Genomic DNA, 17,714 nt, shown 5'->3' on the forward strand with positions numbered 1-17,714 from the left:
GGAAAAAAAAATCACCGTCAGAATGTTGACCGACAGTACTTGAGAAGTGGTGGTATACAATTTCTAATCGCTAGATTGATTGCCAGAAGCCTGGATTCAATTCCAAACCTCTCCACAGTGTTTTTCAAGATGAGGGCATATGATATGCCGCTGATCATGTTTCCCCCCTCAAATGGAGATGTTAAGCCTTGAACAGAGCCGTTGGTGTTATTTGACAGGAGTACACTATGAGCTGACACCGGCTTTCACACTATCATCATCGTTATCATCTCACAACCAGATATGCAGGTTTCCCAGGGGAGTCAAATAGAAAGACCTGACCAAGGCAAACAAACTATGTTCTTGGGCACTCCCAGCACTAAAGCCATACAGTTAATGAAGAAATAAATAAATAATTCCTTGGGGAATACACATCTGCTCAAGTATTAAATCAAGTACTCACCCACCATCTTTGCTATTCCGAAGGCCTCCTTCTCTGCCTAACATGCTGTTAAGGTAATCCTGGGCATGGGTTCCATGTTATACCACATGAGACTGGATCCCTGGAATATGTTTTATAATTCCATATACTAGCAGTAAAAAACAAATAAGTGTTGGAAGGTGTCTTCCCAAAGTGATTGTCATTGTGTTTATCCTATTATTGGCCAAATGCATCAGTTGAAATCAGTGTTTAAAACCAACATTAATCATTGTTTATGGGCACTTATAGTGCATTAATACCATTATGATTAGCACCAAAATTTCAAAATGGCAGTAAGGTTTGTAAACGCTGAGTTACTATATCCACAATATCTCAAGTATATTGATATAATCGGGGAGACAATATGGTGATAACTGGAAGGGGTAACCCTTTTGAAGAATTGAATGAGAAAAAATTCATGGAACAGTTCCGTCTCTCAAAACGAACTACATTATATTTGTTATGACAAATCATGGATCAGTTGGATTTTCCAGTGCAAAGAAATAATCCTGTTTCTCCAGTATGTAAGCTACTGTCTACTTTAAGATATTACACTACAGCTTTCAATATTGTAGTAGAAGATACTGCCAGAATACACAGAACAACTACAGGCAGGATTATTCATGACATAACATTATAGCCTCTCTCAGCAACTTTTTTTTTCTTTCAAGAATACATAGTGAAGAAAGAGAGATCTAATCACCGAACCAGAGGAATTAACCATATGTAGATAAAATCACTGGCCTGGCCGGGAATCAAAACCAGGGACCCTTTGAACTGAAAGCTAGTCCGCTGACCATTCAGCTAAGGAATTAGACATAATATACATGTAAAACTGAAAATGAACTAGAATTTTACACGCCTGTTAAGTTACTACACAGAGATTTGAAGAAACCTGTGAGAACAGCAAAACTATGAAACATAATTAGAGGAATGTAGAAAAGGAAATTTAATTAAGGTGAAAAGAGAGAACATACATATAACTATTAGTGAGGAATTCTGTTAGGACTGGATATTAATATTGTTGATACCACAAATATTCATAGATGTATGTTTAATGAAATGAAATAAGAAGTAATTATTTACAACTTTATGCATGATGGCACTACATATGCGTTGCATCTGGCCAAAACATTCAAATCACAGAAGGCAATAAATTAATATAAACAAAGTTAATTTATAATACATCAGAGAGAACAAAATATATGCATGAGGAGGTATTCTACACCACAGAACTTAGCTGAAGTCTAGGAAATACCTAATAACAGAGCCTCAGTTTGAGTAATCATTGAAGATACATCCAAAAAGGGATTTACAAGATATACTATATTTACTTTAGTATTTTTCCCACCTTTTTTAAACCGCAGAAAAAATGTGAGGAGGGAAACTTATGTAAATTTAATTTTGAATGTAATATACAGGTGGAATTCAACCGATTTTATGGTATGGTTCTTTGACAACCAATGGCATAGACATTTCCTCATTTGATGAGAAAGCCTTCCTCTGTTTGCTTTGAAACTGTGAGATTCCTATATTTCATTTCTTTGTAATCCCCTGCTCCTTTAAATGTAGCATTTCATGTGAAAATGAGTAAGTCATTGTCTCTTAATCCAGTTAAATATTTGAACCGTTCTTTTTCAATTTCCGGATACTAGCTTGAGTTTGGTCCACGAAATGACAGGGATGTCTTCTTAACACACTGCAACTGATCTTTCTGTTTACACCACTAAGGAAGGATGTGATGGTTCTACACGAAAGTCAACTGCTTCAGCATGATGGCCATTATTTTCTGTGAACGCAATCACTGTTAATTTAAACTCCCATTTTTGTTATGCATCGCTAAACACTATTCACTTATGTATGTAGAAATAATCTGTACAAAAATTGGTGTAGGTTAGACACCAAGTGCGCATCTCCCACATGGTTACTACAAGCAACGCATGCAAAGACCATCACCATGCATAGCTTGTTGAGCAGCCCCGTTACAGCAGAGCTGCCGCTTGTGCTTCTCAGTCGCTGCCTACGACCAGCCGTTGAAACTTAGATGTTTTCACAACCGCACAGTTTGCAAAAATATTAACAGAATATGTATCGATGCTCTACAATTTTACATAATCATGGCAGGAAAATTATACAAATTTCAGTTTCAAAATGTATGGTGAGAAAATGCCACAGGTAAACACGGAATTATATACAAGGAAATTATATTTCAATTATTTTTGTAACATATTGTATTTTTTAAAATATTTTATGTAGTTAGTATTATAAACAACTGCAGTAACTGCATGAATAAGTAAATATTACAATTAATTACATATACATACATACGCGTGCAAAGAAACAACAAATTTATGCATATATTATTATGCACATAACACTTTTCTTTATTTCCCTTGGTCATCGCTCTTCCAAACTCTGAATTCGATCTACGCTGATTTTATTACGGCTAGGGAACACTAAAACTCTATCTTCGTACCCTAGCCATGCCAATAAAATATAATCAGGCCAGACACCAAACTGGAAGTCGGCCTCCCCCACCATGCCCAACTGTGTACTACCAGGCGTAGATCTCTCCTTCACAGAAGCAGCCCTATACAAATACCCGAAGAACGAAGGCATCCCAGTAACAAACCTAAGCCGGATTCAAGTGAACTTCATACCCACCGACCGAGTCCTTCTTCAACTTGCTACAGAGGAAGCAGTACAAAAGGCCATAAGATGGGGCATCTATATAAACGGAACTCCACGCTTCGCCGAACCATGTCCACCGCATATGGTAAATGAGTTCGGACCGGACCCAGGTACCAAGCCACCCCGACAGTCTCAGCAAGGCTACCCCCTCCACATACCCCACCACCCCACCCACTGATCCATCCATACACCACTACCATCACCACCATCACTACCACCATCGCTACTACTCCCACCCACACATCCCTCAATACTCCCATAACCACCACAGTGATAAGCCACTCTTCCCCCATCATGATGTCTCCTATTACCCCCTCCCCTCAAAATCCACATCGGCTGCCAGATGAAGAGCAAGCTTCCAGCATGACAATTGAAACAGGAAGGCAGACACCTCCACCACCTCCCGAGTCCAACAGGACATCTCCATCACCATCCAAGTCCACCAACAGCTGTGTCGTCCGGGGAGTCAACCCAGTGATACCAGCAGAACTAATCTTTCTCGAAAATCAACGCTCAGGAATTCAGCTGAAGAAAGCAGTCCGGATACACAACACAGCCGGGCCCACCTACATGGTGCGGCACCTACTTCAACATCAAGATGCCCAACTCCTCATCCAAGAAGGGATTCAACTATTTGGAAGACGCTACAGGGTGGAAGCTTTCTGCTCACCTCTTCAACCCACTACCCGCCCTAACCCACCTCGCAACCGCCCCCATCACCCCTCCCAACACCGCCCACCGAATTCAACTAGCAATCCCCATCTTCTCCATCTCCTCCTCACATCCCTAGCCAATATAACCCTCTTTTACCAACAAACTCTAACTCTCCTACTCCCAAGCAGCTGAACTTCAAATAAACACCAATTGTAACGCAATAATTGTAACCTGTAATGTATCTCATAATTGTAACCAATTATCTTGTAACCTAATAACTTGTAATATACTTAAAATATCAAATAAAAAGCACAAGAGCAGAACTGCACCCTTAGCCAAGAGGCCACTCCTTCACATCCCCTTAATAAACAAAGCTCCTCTTTTTTCTCTCCCAAATTTCTACAATCCCCAAACCCCGCCAAATCTCCTGGCCAGAGAGAAGGCGTAACCTTCTTAATAAATTATCATCTTTAATTTATTTTAGTGTATTTTGTTCATAATTTATCAATATCAATACATAAAATCTATAAATACTAAAGAAATGCTATACAGACTGAAATGCTAACAATTCACCGGTGGTCCATAACCCGTTAGAGGAGAGATCCTCACTTGGACTACGTGCAAGTAGGGTAGCATCCTGCTTCATGAATTTACCGAGCTCAGAATATTTTAAGCAAGCCTCGGACCTATGGGAGTAATGGAGTCCCACTCCCATTTGACAGGCGAGGGACTCCTTGGAAACAACTTGGCGAACAAAATGGAATTCGATGGGGAGCTGTCAATATTAATGGGGCTTATGGAAGAAAGAAAGTAGAACTGGCTGAGTCAGCAAAGAGGATGCATTTGGATGTGCTAGGAGTAAGTGATATTCGGGTAAGGGGAGATAACGAGGAAGAGATAGGAGATTATAAAGTGTACTTGACGGGTGTTAGAAAGGGAAGGGCAGAGGAATACCATTGCACGCAACATAGTTTCTGTTAGGCACGTAAATGAGCGAATGATGTGGGTAGATTTGTCAGTTGGAGGAATTAGGACTAGAATTGTGTCCGTGTATTCACCATGTGAGGGTGCAGATGAGGATGAAGTTGACAAGTTTTATGAAGCATTGAGTGACATCGTGGTCAGGGTCAACAGCAAGGATAGAATAGTGCTAATGGGCGATTTCAATGCGAGAGTTGGGAATAGAACTGAAGGATACGAAAGGGTGATTCGTAAATGTGGGGGAGATATGGAAGCTAATGGGAATGGGAAGCGTTTGTTGGACTTCTGTGCTAGTATGGGTTTAGCTGTTACGAATACATTCTTCAAGCATAAGGCTATTCACCGCTACACATGGGAGGTTAGGGGTACCAGATCCATAATAGACTATATCTTAACAGATTTCGAATTCAGGAAATCTGTTAGGAATGTATGAGTTTTCCGGGGATTTTTTGATGATACAGACCACTATCTGATCTGTAGTGAACTAAGTATCTCTAGGCCTAGGGTAGAGAAAGTGAAATCTGTCTGCAAACGAATAAGGGTAGAAAATCTCCAGGACGAGGAAATTAGACAGAAGTACATGGATATGATTAGTGAGAAGTTTCAAACAGTAGACAGTAAGCAGGTTCAGGATATAGAAAGTGAGTGGGTGGCATATAGGGATGTTGTTGTAGAAACAGCAAAGGAATGCCTAGGAACAACTGCGTGTAAAGATGGGAAAAGGCGAACATCTTGGTGGAATGATGAAGTGAGAGCAGCTTGTAAACGTAAAAAGAAGGCGTATCAGAAATGGCTCCAAACAAGGGCCAAGGCAGACAGGGATTTGTACGTAGATGAAAGAAACAGAGCGAAACAAATAGTTGTTGAATCCAAAAAGAAGTCATGGGAAGATTTTGGTAACAACCTGGAAAGGCTATGTCAAGCAGCAGGGAAACCTTTCTGGACAGTAATAAAGAATCTTAGGAAGGGAGGGAAAAAGGAAATGAACAGTGTTTTGAGTAATTCAGGTGAACTCATAATAGATCCCAGGGAATCACTGGAGAGGTGGAGGGAATATTTTGAACATCTTCTCAATGTAAAAGGAAATCACCCTGGTGGTGTTGCGAACAGCCAAGCTCATGGGGAGGAGGAAAATGATGTTGGTGAAATTATGCTTGAGGAAGTGGAAAGGATGGTAAATAAACTCCATTTTCATAAAGCAGCAGGAATAGATGAAATTAGACCTGAAATGGTGAAGTATAGTGGGAAGGCAGGGATGAAATGGCTTCATAGAGTAGTAAAATTAGCATGGAGTGTTGGTAAGGTACCTTCAGATTGGACAAAAGCAGTAATTGCACCTATCTATAAGCAAGGGAACAGGAAGGATTGTAACAACTATCGAGGTATCTCATTGATTAGTTTATCAGGCACAGTATTCACTGGCATCTTGGAAGGGAGGGTGTGATCAGTCGTTGAGAGGAAATTGGATGAAACCCAGTGTGGTTTCAGACAACAGAGAGGCCGTCAGGATCAGATTTTCAGTATGCGCCAGGTAATTGAAAAATGCTACGAGAGGAATAGGCAGTTGTGTTTATGTTTCGTAGATCTAGAGAAAGCATATGACAGGGTACCGAGGGAAAGGATGTTCGCCATACTGGGGGACTATGGAATTAAAGGTAGATTATTAAAATCAATTAAAGGTATTTATGTTGATAAATGGGCTTCAGTGAGAATTGATGGTAGAATGAGTTCTTGGTTCAGGGTACTTACAGGGGTTAGACAAGGCTCTAATCTTTCACCTTTGCTGTTTGTAGTTTACATGGATCATCTGCTGAAAGGTATAAAATGGCAGGGAGGGATTCAGTTAGGTGGAAATGTAATAAGCAGTCTGGCCTATGCTGACGACTTGGTCTTAATGGCAGATTGTGCCGAAAGCCTGCAGTGTAATATCTTGGGACTTGAAAATAGGTGCAATGAGTATGGTATGAAAATTAGCCTTTCGAAGACTAAATTGATGACAATAGGTAAGAAATTCAACAGAATTGAATATCAGATTGGTGATACAAAGCTAGAACAGGTTGATCATTTCAAATATTTAGGTTGTGTGTTCTCCCAGGATGGTAATATAGTAAGTGAGATTGAATCAAGGTGTCGTAAAGCTAATGCAGTGAGCTCGCAGTTGCGATCGACAGTATTCTGTAAGAAGGAAGTCAGCTCCCAGACGAAACTATCTTTACATCGGTCTGTTTTCAGACCAACTTTGCTTTACGGGAGCGAAAGCTGGGTGGACTCAGGATATCTTATTCATAAGTTAGAAGTAACAGACATGAAAGTAGCAAGAATGATTGCTGGTACAAACAGGTGGGAACAATGGCAGGATGGTACTCGGAATGAGGAGATAAAGGCTAATTTAGGAATGAACTCGATGGATGAAGCTGTACGCATAAACCGGCTTCGGTGGTTGGGTCATGTGAGGCGAATGGAGGAGGATAGGTTACCTAGGAGAATAATGGACTCTGCTATGGAGGTAAGAGAAGTACAGGTAGACCAAGACGACGATGGTTAGACTTGGTTTCTAACGATTTAAAGATAAGAGGTATCGAACAAAATGAGGCCACAACACTAGTTGCAAATCGAGGATTGTGGCGACGTTTAGTAAATTCACAGAGGCTTGCAGACTGAACGCTGAAAGGCACAACAGTCTATAATGATAATGTATGTATGTCTATTTGCTTTAAGTCGCACCAACACAGATAGGTCTTATGACGACGTTGGGAAAGGAAAGAGCTAGGACTGGGAAGGAAGCAGTTGTGGCCTTAATTAAGGTACAGCCCCAGCATTTGCTTGGCATGAAAATGGGAACTATGGAAAGCCATTTTCCGGCCTGCCATCAATGGGATTCAAACCCACCATCTCCCGAATACAAGCTCACAGATACACTCCTTATTATATAACAAACACCATTTTCTCCATTTATAAAATGTCTATTCAGAGGTTACCAACACTAAAGATTTTTAGTTGATACATGTAAATGTTAGCATTGTTTTGTGGTGTAGCGACTATAGCCATAGAAAAGTGTTCAAAAATGCCCAAAGAAAGTGCATATTCACCAAAGATTAGGAAACCAGTTTCATTTCGTGAAGGTTGTCGTTGATGATTAATGAAAAGTAAAGACTTTCAGTTAAAACAGTGAAAACAATAGTAGTTCGTGACATTGGTCTTCCAAAATGAATGTGTAGGCTACAGGCTCAGGTATAATTCCCAATAACCCGCTGCCAGAAATGAAAGATTAACAGGAGGGCTAATATGTTGTGAAAAAAGGACATGCTGCTCACTTCCATTGAGAGCGTGTCCAAGAAAGAGCTGCACTACCTCAGGATGGGGACACAATTTTACTTTTTTTATCTGAATAATGTGGAAATAAGGAAGAACAATAACTGTAAGTATTTTTTTTTCTTTCTGAAAAGTTATCAATGTTTCATCTTTTGATTGATCTGGTTACCACTTAAGATGCCAAAGATTAAGACATGGCTGTTGAAGGACATGGGGAAGAAAGGAAACTATGAAGCGAGGATAACAGCTAAATTATCCAAAACTGAGAAAGGAGAAGTAGAAGAAGAATGGTCCTTATTCAAAGAAACCCTTGTAAAAGAAGCCACAGAAATTTGTGGAAAAACAAGTGCCACACCAAAAGAGAAGAAAACACCTTGGTGAAATGACCGAGTGAAGACAGCAGTAAAAGATAGAAATATACTGAAAAGAAAATTAGACAGAAAACAGATGATAGACGAAATGAATTAGAAATTGAACATCTAGCACAAGAATACCAGAAAAAGAAACTGGCTGTAAAAAGTCTGATCCAGGAAGAAAAGGAAAAGTGCTGGGATGACTTTACTATGAGGATAGAGGAAGACTGTCAAGGAAGTAGGAGCTACTATACAAAATAGCAAACAGTAAAAGAAATGAATATATAAACATCCTTGCACTGGAAACAGATGATGGTAGCTTAATACAAACAGAGGAAGGGATCAGGGATGAAATGAAGAAGTACTTCAACATGCTGTTAAATGGAGATGGGGGCAACACCACCACCAATGACTGCAGTGTAGATGAAGCCAAAAACAACAAATACCCATTAACATGGCTTGGGATAGAAACAGCACTAAAGAGCATGCGAAATGGGAAGTCTCCAGGCTTTGATGATCTCAGCTCAGACATGATAAAGGCAGTTGGAATACCAGGCTTGAACTGGCTATATAGAGTGTTATCAGTGATTTGGGAAAGAAACAAAATCCCACAATATTGGAGTAAACAAGTCATCATCACACAGTTCAAAAAGGGCAACCGACGGAAATGTGGAAAGTACAGAGGCGTCACACTGTTGTCACGCTCTCTGAAGCTGCTGGAAAAGATCATAGAAATGAGACTTAGGAAGATGGTGGAACCTTTGCTTGAGGAAGAACAACACAGGTTCAGGAAAGGTCAAAGTACTGTGGATCTTATCTTTGCAGTAAAAATGCTGACAGAAAAGTACTGGGAATATGGAAGAAATCTTGTGATTGCATTTGTGGGCATTGAAAAAACATATGATAGTGCTCCTCGAAACAAGATACGGGAATGTCTGGAAGACTTAAAGGTGCCAAAGTACTTAATTGACAAAGTTAAGATGCTATACCAGAAGTGCTACAACTGTGTCCAGATAGGCAACGGACGATCAAAATGGTTTGAAACAAAGAGAAGTGTCCAACAAGGAAGTGCTCTGTCACCACTCCTGTTCGTAATAGTAATGGACAAGGTCATCAAATCTATCAAGAAAATGGACAGTGAACCAAACGCCCTGGTATTTGCTGATGATGTGCTTTTATGGGGAGAGAAAGAAGCTGAAGTTCAGAAGAAACTTAATGAATGGAACAACACATTCAAAAATCTTGGACTGAAGATGAACAAAACAAAGACAGTGGAAATTACTATCACAGGCAAGGAACAAGCTCAAATATATTTCTGGAAGGAGCAAAAATCAAATCAGCTTCCCACTTCAAGTACCTCGGAAGCACAATCTCGAAAGACAACACTGTTAGGCAGGAAATACTCAGCAGGACACAGAAAGCATTATACTTCTACAGTCGAGTCAGAAATCTTCTCTGGGACTGCAAAATACCAATGTACCACACTTACTTCATACCAATCCTCATGTATGGTTTAGAGATATGTACCCTACTAAACAAAGACTTCAGTAGAATCCAAGCAACTGAAATGAGATTCATTAGAACCATGAACCAAACCACCAGAAAGGACAAGATCAGAAATGAAGTGAATAGGAAGGTAGTTGGTATTGAGGTTCCTATTACCAGTATCATAAAGAAACGCAGACTTCAGTGGTATGGGCACATAATGAAAATGAACAGGGAAAGACCTGCCAGAAAATATTTTGACCTGAATCTCATAGGAAGAAGACCACAGGGAAGACCAAGAAAACGTTGGATAGAGACTGTAAGATCAGATGTGGAGGAGAAAGTACACAAATGGGAGGATGTACTGGAACAGAAGATGTATGAAGACAGAACGAGATGGCGAGCGCTTGTACACCATACCCGGGAAACTGGAGTTGGGAAATGACGAGGATGACAATGACGGGATGACAGTACAGTAAGAGTTTTGTCTTTCTGCAATTCCTTTAGGAGCCTACACCTACGTTATCAATTAGGAATGTCCTGAATTTTTCAAAAAGAAATATGAACCCTAACAACGACTATGTTGATAAAATGATTGGGTAGCACGTTACCAATGGGGAAGTGTATTGTCTCCGTTATTCTTCGTTACCATCATGGATAGAATTCTACATAATATCAAGGAGAAGATGATGGGCGAGCAAGTGAAGTCTATGCTCTTTGCTGATGACATGGTAGTTTGGGGAGATAATGAAGAGGAAGTACAGACACAAGTTGATTTATGGAATTAGGAGATAAGAAATTTTGGAATGAAGATTAATACTGCAAAAAGCAAGACTTTGATCATGACGAGAGGTAACAGAAAATCCAGGGGAGTGATAAAAATAGGAAATAAACCTCTTGAGCAGTGAAAATTTTTTAATATTTGGGCAGCATGATGTCACAAGATGGAAAAATTGATTTACGAACACAGCACTCTGCAAGTTTCTACCAGTGTGTGAGACATTGTATGGAACAAAGATGTGCCAATGAAGTGCAAGAAGGTCTTATATTTGTCCTGTTATAAACCTATACTGACCTATGCTTCAGCAGCCTGGATGTTGACTAAGCGGAACCAAAGTAAGATACAAGCAGCTGAAATGAGGTTCTTGAGGAGCATTCAGGAAAAAACGAGATGAGATAGAATACGAAATGAGGAAATAAGGAAACGTGGGAGTGTGTAAACTTCAAGAAGAGATTGACATACAAAGCTAAAATGGTTTGGATTGTATGGAACAAAGATGTGCCAATGAAGTGCAAGAGCGCGTAGAGGCGCGCGGCTGTGAGCTTGCATCCAGGAGATAGTAGGTTCGAATCCCACTATCGGCAGCCCTGAAAATGGTTTTCCGTGGTTTCCCATTTTCACACCAGGCAAATGCTGGGGCTGTACCTTAATTAAGGCCACGGCCGCTTCCTTCCAACTCCTAGGCCTTTCCTATCCCATCGTCGCCATAAGACCTATCTGTGTCGGTGCGACGTAAAGCCCCTTGCAAAAAAAAAAAAAAAAAAAAAGAAGTGCAAAAAGGTCTTATATTTGTCCTGTTATAAACCTATACTGACCTATGCTTCAGCAGCCTGGACGTTGACTAAGCGGAACCAACGTAAGATACAAGCAGCTGAAATGAGGTTCTTGAGGAGCATTCAGGAAAAAACGAGATGAGATAGAATATGAAATAAGGAAAGCGTGGGAGTGTGTAAACTTCAAGAAGAGATTGACATACAAAGCTAAAATGGTTTGGACACATGATCAGAATACCAAAGAGAACATTCATGGATACAGAGGCTGCAAAGAGGCCTAGGAGATGGTCTAGAATGAGATGGAAGAGCTCTGTTATGGACTGTATTGCAAATACAGGAGTCAATAGCTATAAAGTACCAGAAGAGTGGTGGAAAGATTGAGTAAGGTGGAGGGCTTTGGTACACTACCCTACCCAGAGAGAATCTGGAAAAAGAAATGGATGAAGAAGATCAAGAATATCATCAGATGATGATTTCCCTCTTCATTAAGAAAGCCAGTTCCGAAAGTTGTATGCAGGTCTCGGAACTTCCGCCAATACAAGTGTGTCAATACTAGATCAAAATTATTTTTGATAAGGGGAAGAAATGCTTTTTTTTTTGGTACCTTTTTAATGACTGTTTTCTTGTACAAGTTGTTTATATCGTCGAAGCCACTCGAAAGTAGACTAGATATAATAAACTGACAAATTTCACAAGAGTTGGTTTCTTTCCTAAACCATGCCCTTGTATGCAGAGATTTATTTACAAGTTTTTCAACACTTTTTACAGCATTAGAATTGGTTTCGATCACTACAATTTCCTTTGTAAAGAAGATATAAGTTTTACAAATTGAGATATGGTGTATGTTTACCTGTATTTTCTCCATAAATTATCTTTTTTATTCTATCACTCCATCCTTTAACATTTCAACTTCACATTTTTTAAAAGTTACTTTGCGTCGTCTTATGGTGACAATGCGATAGGATAGGGCTAGGAGTGGGAAGGATGCGGCCGTGGCCTTAATTAATTGTCTGGTGTGAAATGGAAAACCACGGAAAACTATCTTCAGGGCTGCCGACAGTGGTGTTTGAACCCACTATCTCCAGAATGGAAGCTCGCAGCTGCGCACCCCTAACCGCACGGCCAACTCGTTCGGTTCTTCACATATTGTGATAGCCTGGATATACGAGGGTAATCCCAAAAAATAAGGTCTCCTATTTTTTTTTTTATAAATACAGAACTCTGTTCGTGTGAATTTTGGTCACAATATTGTGAAGAGTGTTTCCCGTGCTCGCATATAAACATGCGCACGCCGTGCTAAGGCCCTCAGTCTTATCTTGGCAGCCGCTGAGAATGGAGCTCCCATTGGATGTTACCACCAAGTGCGAAGTGCGCGCAGTTATTCGGTTTTTGAATGCAAAGGTACTGAACCGATTGAAATCCATCGCCAATTGACAGAAGTGTATGGTGAGTTGTGCATGGATGTAAAATATGTTCGTAAGTGGTGTAGAGAGTTTGCAGCCGGTCGGACTGAAATTCACGACGAACGAACAAAGGAGCGGGAGACCGTTAATTTCCTTCGAGACAATCGTGAAGGTTGATCAAATCATGTGTGAAGATCGGCGGATCACCCTGGATGATCTCTGCACTTTGGTTCCTGAGGTTTCCCGAAGCACTGCTCACAACTTCCTGAACAGCATGGCGGCAAGCTGGTATGACATGGGCATACATAAACTGTCAGAGCGTCTACAAAAATGCATCGACCGAAATGGTGATTATGTAGAAAAATAGCTTATCATTCGAGCTCCTAAAATGATGTAAACCATTGTAGAAATAAACAGGTCTATGTATTTATTAAAAAATAGGAGACCTTATTTTTGGGATTACCTTCGTAGCCATTAACCTCTTCATGTAAACAGATGGCAAGCGAAAAACAGAAGAGATGTTTGTCTGAAAACAAAATAAGGAACTACAATGAAGATGAATTTCTAAGTAACATTAGTATTTCTGCTACCGGGAAAGTTGGCCATGCGGGTAGGGGCATGCGGCTGTGAGCTTGCATCCAGGAGATAGTGGGTTTGAAACCCACTGTCGGCAGCCCTGAAGATGGTTTTTTTGTTGTTTCCCATTTTCACACCAGGCAAATGCTGGGGCTGTACATTAATTAAAGCCAATGCCACTTCCTTCCCATTCCTAGGCCTTTCCTATCCCATCGTCGCCATAAGACCTATCTGTGTAGGTGCGACATAAAGCAAATAGCAAAAAACATATATATATATTTCTGTTAATAGTGATAATTAGGGCTTTGAAGTTGAGGAAAAATCTTCTTTTTCCTCGAGTGTCCGAAGATGAGACCCAACACATAATACATGTTTATTCTGGGTCATTGTAGGCCAGAAAATGGTGGGTTTAATATGTCCTATTTTGGCATTTTTTCACTTATTGGCCCTTTTTTACAACTTCACCTCTTTCAACTACATTTTTACTGCCCATTCTCAATTCGAATCATTAGTTCATCCATCACCTCTTAAATATCTTTTCTCAACTAAATAACTTTTGAACGGTATCTGAAAAGAGAGAAAATGAAAAGAAAAGAAATGAAAATACTGCTTGAAAAAAACCAGGGGTATCAAATTATGTGCAAGGTAAGTGAAATAGTGAAAGGAGGAAATTTTGATGCTAGTATTTTTGAAGAGAAAGATCTCACTTGATTCAAGTATGAACCCTTAACATTAGTTGATGTGGAGAGAATTTTCTCGATGTTTCCCAAAGTGCTGTCTGAAAACCGATGATCCTTTACACCAGGGCCTCTCGAACGCCAAAATCTCACGCGTGCAAATTGAGGCGCAAAGGCCCCGTGTACTGAGCATCGGTCTGACTCGGCTTGACTTGGATGGTGTATTATACTGAGAGCGACGAAGTGTTCGCTGACACACGGCTTGTTTATCAGTGAAATAGATAAGCACAAGGCAACAACATAATAATGGATCAACCTGTTTGGAAGAAAGCAGACTTCCAAAAATCCATTTCAATCAAACTGGAACTTTCGTATTTTTTCTCAGCCGTGACGATAAAGAAGAGCTAGGGAAGATAAATTGTCTGTTCAAACCAAATCGAAAGAAGAGTTTTTTAACACCAGTAACATTCTCCCATATAACAGTGTCTTCGCTCACCGCACATAAACATTTCACAGCGAGGGGAGAATCAGCGGGGACAATAATTGTGTGATCATCAAAAAGATCTATTTTTCAATACAAAGGCTTTGCTCGAATTCTACGAGAATTTGTCGAAGGAAGATTTTCCTAAGCTGCATCGAGAAGCAGCCAAGATTGCCTGTATGTTTGGTTTCACATGTATATTTGAAAGCTTTTCTTCTGTTTTGACTTGTAGCAAAACTAGATTACGTGTGAGTATTTCTGATTGTAATTTAAAGAACGCTCTCAGAATTGCTGTCAGCACCCTTGTTCCAGACATTACTCGTATTATTGCAAAGAAAAAAGGAAAAGAAGAGCTAGGGAAGATAAACTGTCTGTTCAAACCAAATCGAAAGAAGAGTTTTTTAACACCAGTAACATTCTCCCATATAACAGTGTCTTCGCTCACCGCACATAAACATTTCACAGCGAGGGGAGAATCAGCGGGGAAGGTGAAGAAGGCGGAGACTCCGAACGGCTGAGACAGATGTAGTGAAAGAGGAGTGGGAGTTTGCACTATGGTCAACCTAGTGAAGTCGTCCTCCTGCACACTGCGCTGTGCAGTGCACTGACGCATGCACCCTGAGAGGCCCTGCTTTACACCCAAGAACCTGGAGACGGCTACTGCGATATACTACAAAAGCAAATGAGGTAAGGTTTCTGAATTCCGATTTTTTTAACCCTAGTGTGGTTAAGCCAAATATGATTCCAGTAATAATCATTTTCTGTTTCTTTCTCCATGATGTCCATTGCAGGTTCACTGAATTCATTCTAGGTAGAAAAAATATTTCATTCTAAATTCTGCAAGTACTTTTTTTTAACAAACACGAAATTCCTGTTTTATAAAATATATACTGTCTGGAAGAAGAAGTGACTACTTCACTTTTATATATTTTGCACTGTATGTTGCACCACCAGAACTTTGTACTTTTGAACATTATATTCTCTCATTAAATATATCATTAAAACTAAAATTATGAATGAATTTGGACCGCATTTTTAGTCATTCTAGCCAGTTTTAGGTCCTTTTTTATGGTTGATATTTTAAAATCTTTTTAAATAATAATGTTATTTGCTTTACGTCCACTAACTACTTTTATGTTTTTTTCGGAAACGCCGAGGTGCCGGAATTCAGTCCTGCAGCAGTTTCTGTAAGTGCCAGTAAATCTACCAACACGAGGCAGACGTATTTGAGCACCTGGGCACAAAGCAGAGATCAAACTTGCCAAGTTGGCATCAGAAGGCCAGTGCCTCAACCGGCTGAACCACTCACCCCGGCAACGTCTTTTCTAAGGCAATTTGTAAGTCTTCATCTTCCGAGCCCTAGTGGTTGTGATTCAAATGATTTTTGTTGACATTTCTAGTGAAATCCAAGATGATGTTACATCAGAAGCAATGGTGATTGTAGGAGATGTAGAACATAAATTTGTGTGGAAAAAATTGTTAGCCTGGAAAAATGACACAATCTAATATAGTTCCATTAAGTGGAAATCCTAGTGTAAGGATTGAATTATTACGAGAGATGAGTGAGATGAATGTTTCAAACTAATTCTAATGGAGGAAGATGCAAGTTTGGTAGTGATCAAAACCAATTCTAATGCTACAAAATGGGTTGAGAAACTTGTAAATAAAACTCCACATACAAGGGCATGGTTTAGGAAAGAAACCAGCTCTTGTGAAATTTGGCAGTATATTGCATTAGTTTTGATCAAGGGAATAATTCAAAAGCTGGAAACAAATGTGTATTGGTCAAAAGACAGTCCTCTCAAAACACCAACAGAAAGGTGTAGAAAGGCCTATCGTAAAAAAGTTCTTAAGTAAGCTTTTAATAACCACTGACAATTATATGATTGTGTGGATCATTTTCCCTTAATAACTACCACTAATTCCTTGCTCCTAGAAATAAATAATTTCCTCTAAAAAAAACCAACTCAATTTTTGGTGTAAGAACTCTGTGAGAACCTGGAAATGATGTGAGGGGTTAAGTACCTTCAGAAATCTAACTCACACAACAAACAGCTTGTTGTAGTTGTAACAGTCCACCTCGTCTATCGTTGGAACAACAAGGCTTTCCAGCAATGGACAGTTCTTACAGATGACTTCTTCAACAACTTCATCATAATTATAACACTTGAGCATGGTCAATTCTTTTAACTGAGCCATATTTTGTTTATCAAAGAGATCGATGATTTCATCTGCTTCTACGCAACCTAACCGGTGTAAAGTAAGAGAAGTCACAGTTTTAAGTTTTCCTAGATGTTCTGTTTTACGTTCATAGTCACACACTTCAAAAACGTACAAGCATAACGACTTCAGAGCAGTAGGTTTACACTCGGACAAGACAGGTAGAATACATTCATCTTCAAGATTTGAGCAAGGCATATGCAAAGTCTGAAGTCTATCTTTCATTTTAGATAAAAAATACCTAAAATCTTCTGTACAAAACCAATAATCTCTAAATTCAAAATGAGCAAGCTGTTCACAGTGATCTGCAATTACTTTCAGATCAACCCGCTTATCTGTCCGATATCTTACTGGGGCAAGTTCTAAAGTTTTCAAGTTTGTAAACTTTCCAACCATTTCACACAATACGGAATCGGTCAGAATTAAGCCAGTTATCCCCAGATGTTCTAGCTGAGGACAATTTTCTTGTAAATTCTTGAGAAAATCTGAACATACATTCTGATAATCACATAATGCCAGTTTCTTCAGATCACAGCAATTTTCAGTCAATGTCTGAAGAACTTCCTCACTATGTTCACGTGTAAATAGTACTGTTTGTAACTTCGGAGACAATTTCAAAACTCTTATAACATCTTCATCACTAGGATGAACAACAGTATTGTGTGATTCGGAGTCTTCACTGTGTCCTTCAGTCACACAAGAATCAACATACACTATGTTTTTCCACACCCGAGGAGAGTGTGCAATTTGCCTCCAGCGAGTATTCACGTTCTGGACTGTCTCGATCAGCGCCTTGTGCGAGCAGTAAGAGAATATTCTCTCCAATATTTCATCTGGTAGTGTTTCAGCTACAGACTTCAGAGAAGT

General features: G+C 39.7%; 1 long non-coding RNA gene across 1 annotated transcript; it reads right to left on the minus strand.

Annotated features, from left to right (window-relative positions):
* Positions 1-1,497: 1,497 nt before the first annotated feature.
* Positions 1,498-17,242, minus strand: LOC136885960 (uncharacterized). The gene is made up of 2 exons (XR_010861654.2): positions 16,653-17,242; positions 1,498-2,249 (listed from the first exon to the last, which is right to left on the minus strand). It is a non-coding gene; the product is annotated as an uncharacterized lncRNA (long non-coding RNA).
* Between the last annotated feature and the right edge of the window lie 472 nt (positions 17,243-17,714).

Source organism: Anabrus simplex, chromosome X (genome assembly GCF_040414725.1).
Source record: "Anabrus simplex isolate iqAnaSimp1 chromosome X, ASM4041472v1, whole genome shotgun sequence".
In the NCBI taxonomy this organism is placed as follows: domain Eukaryota; kingdom Metazoa; phylum Arthropoda; class Insecta; order Orthoptera; family Tettigoniidae; genus Anabrus; species Anabrus simplex.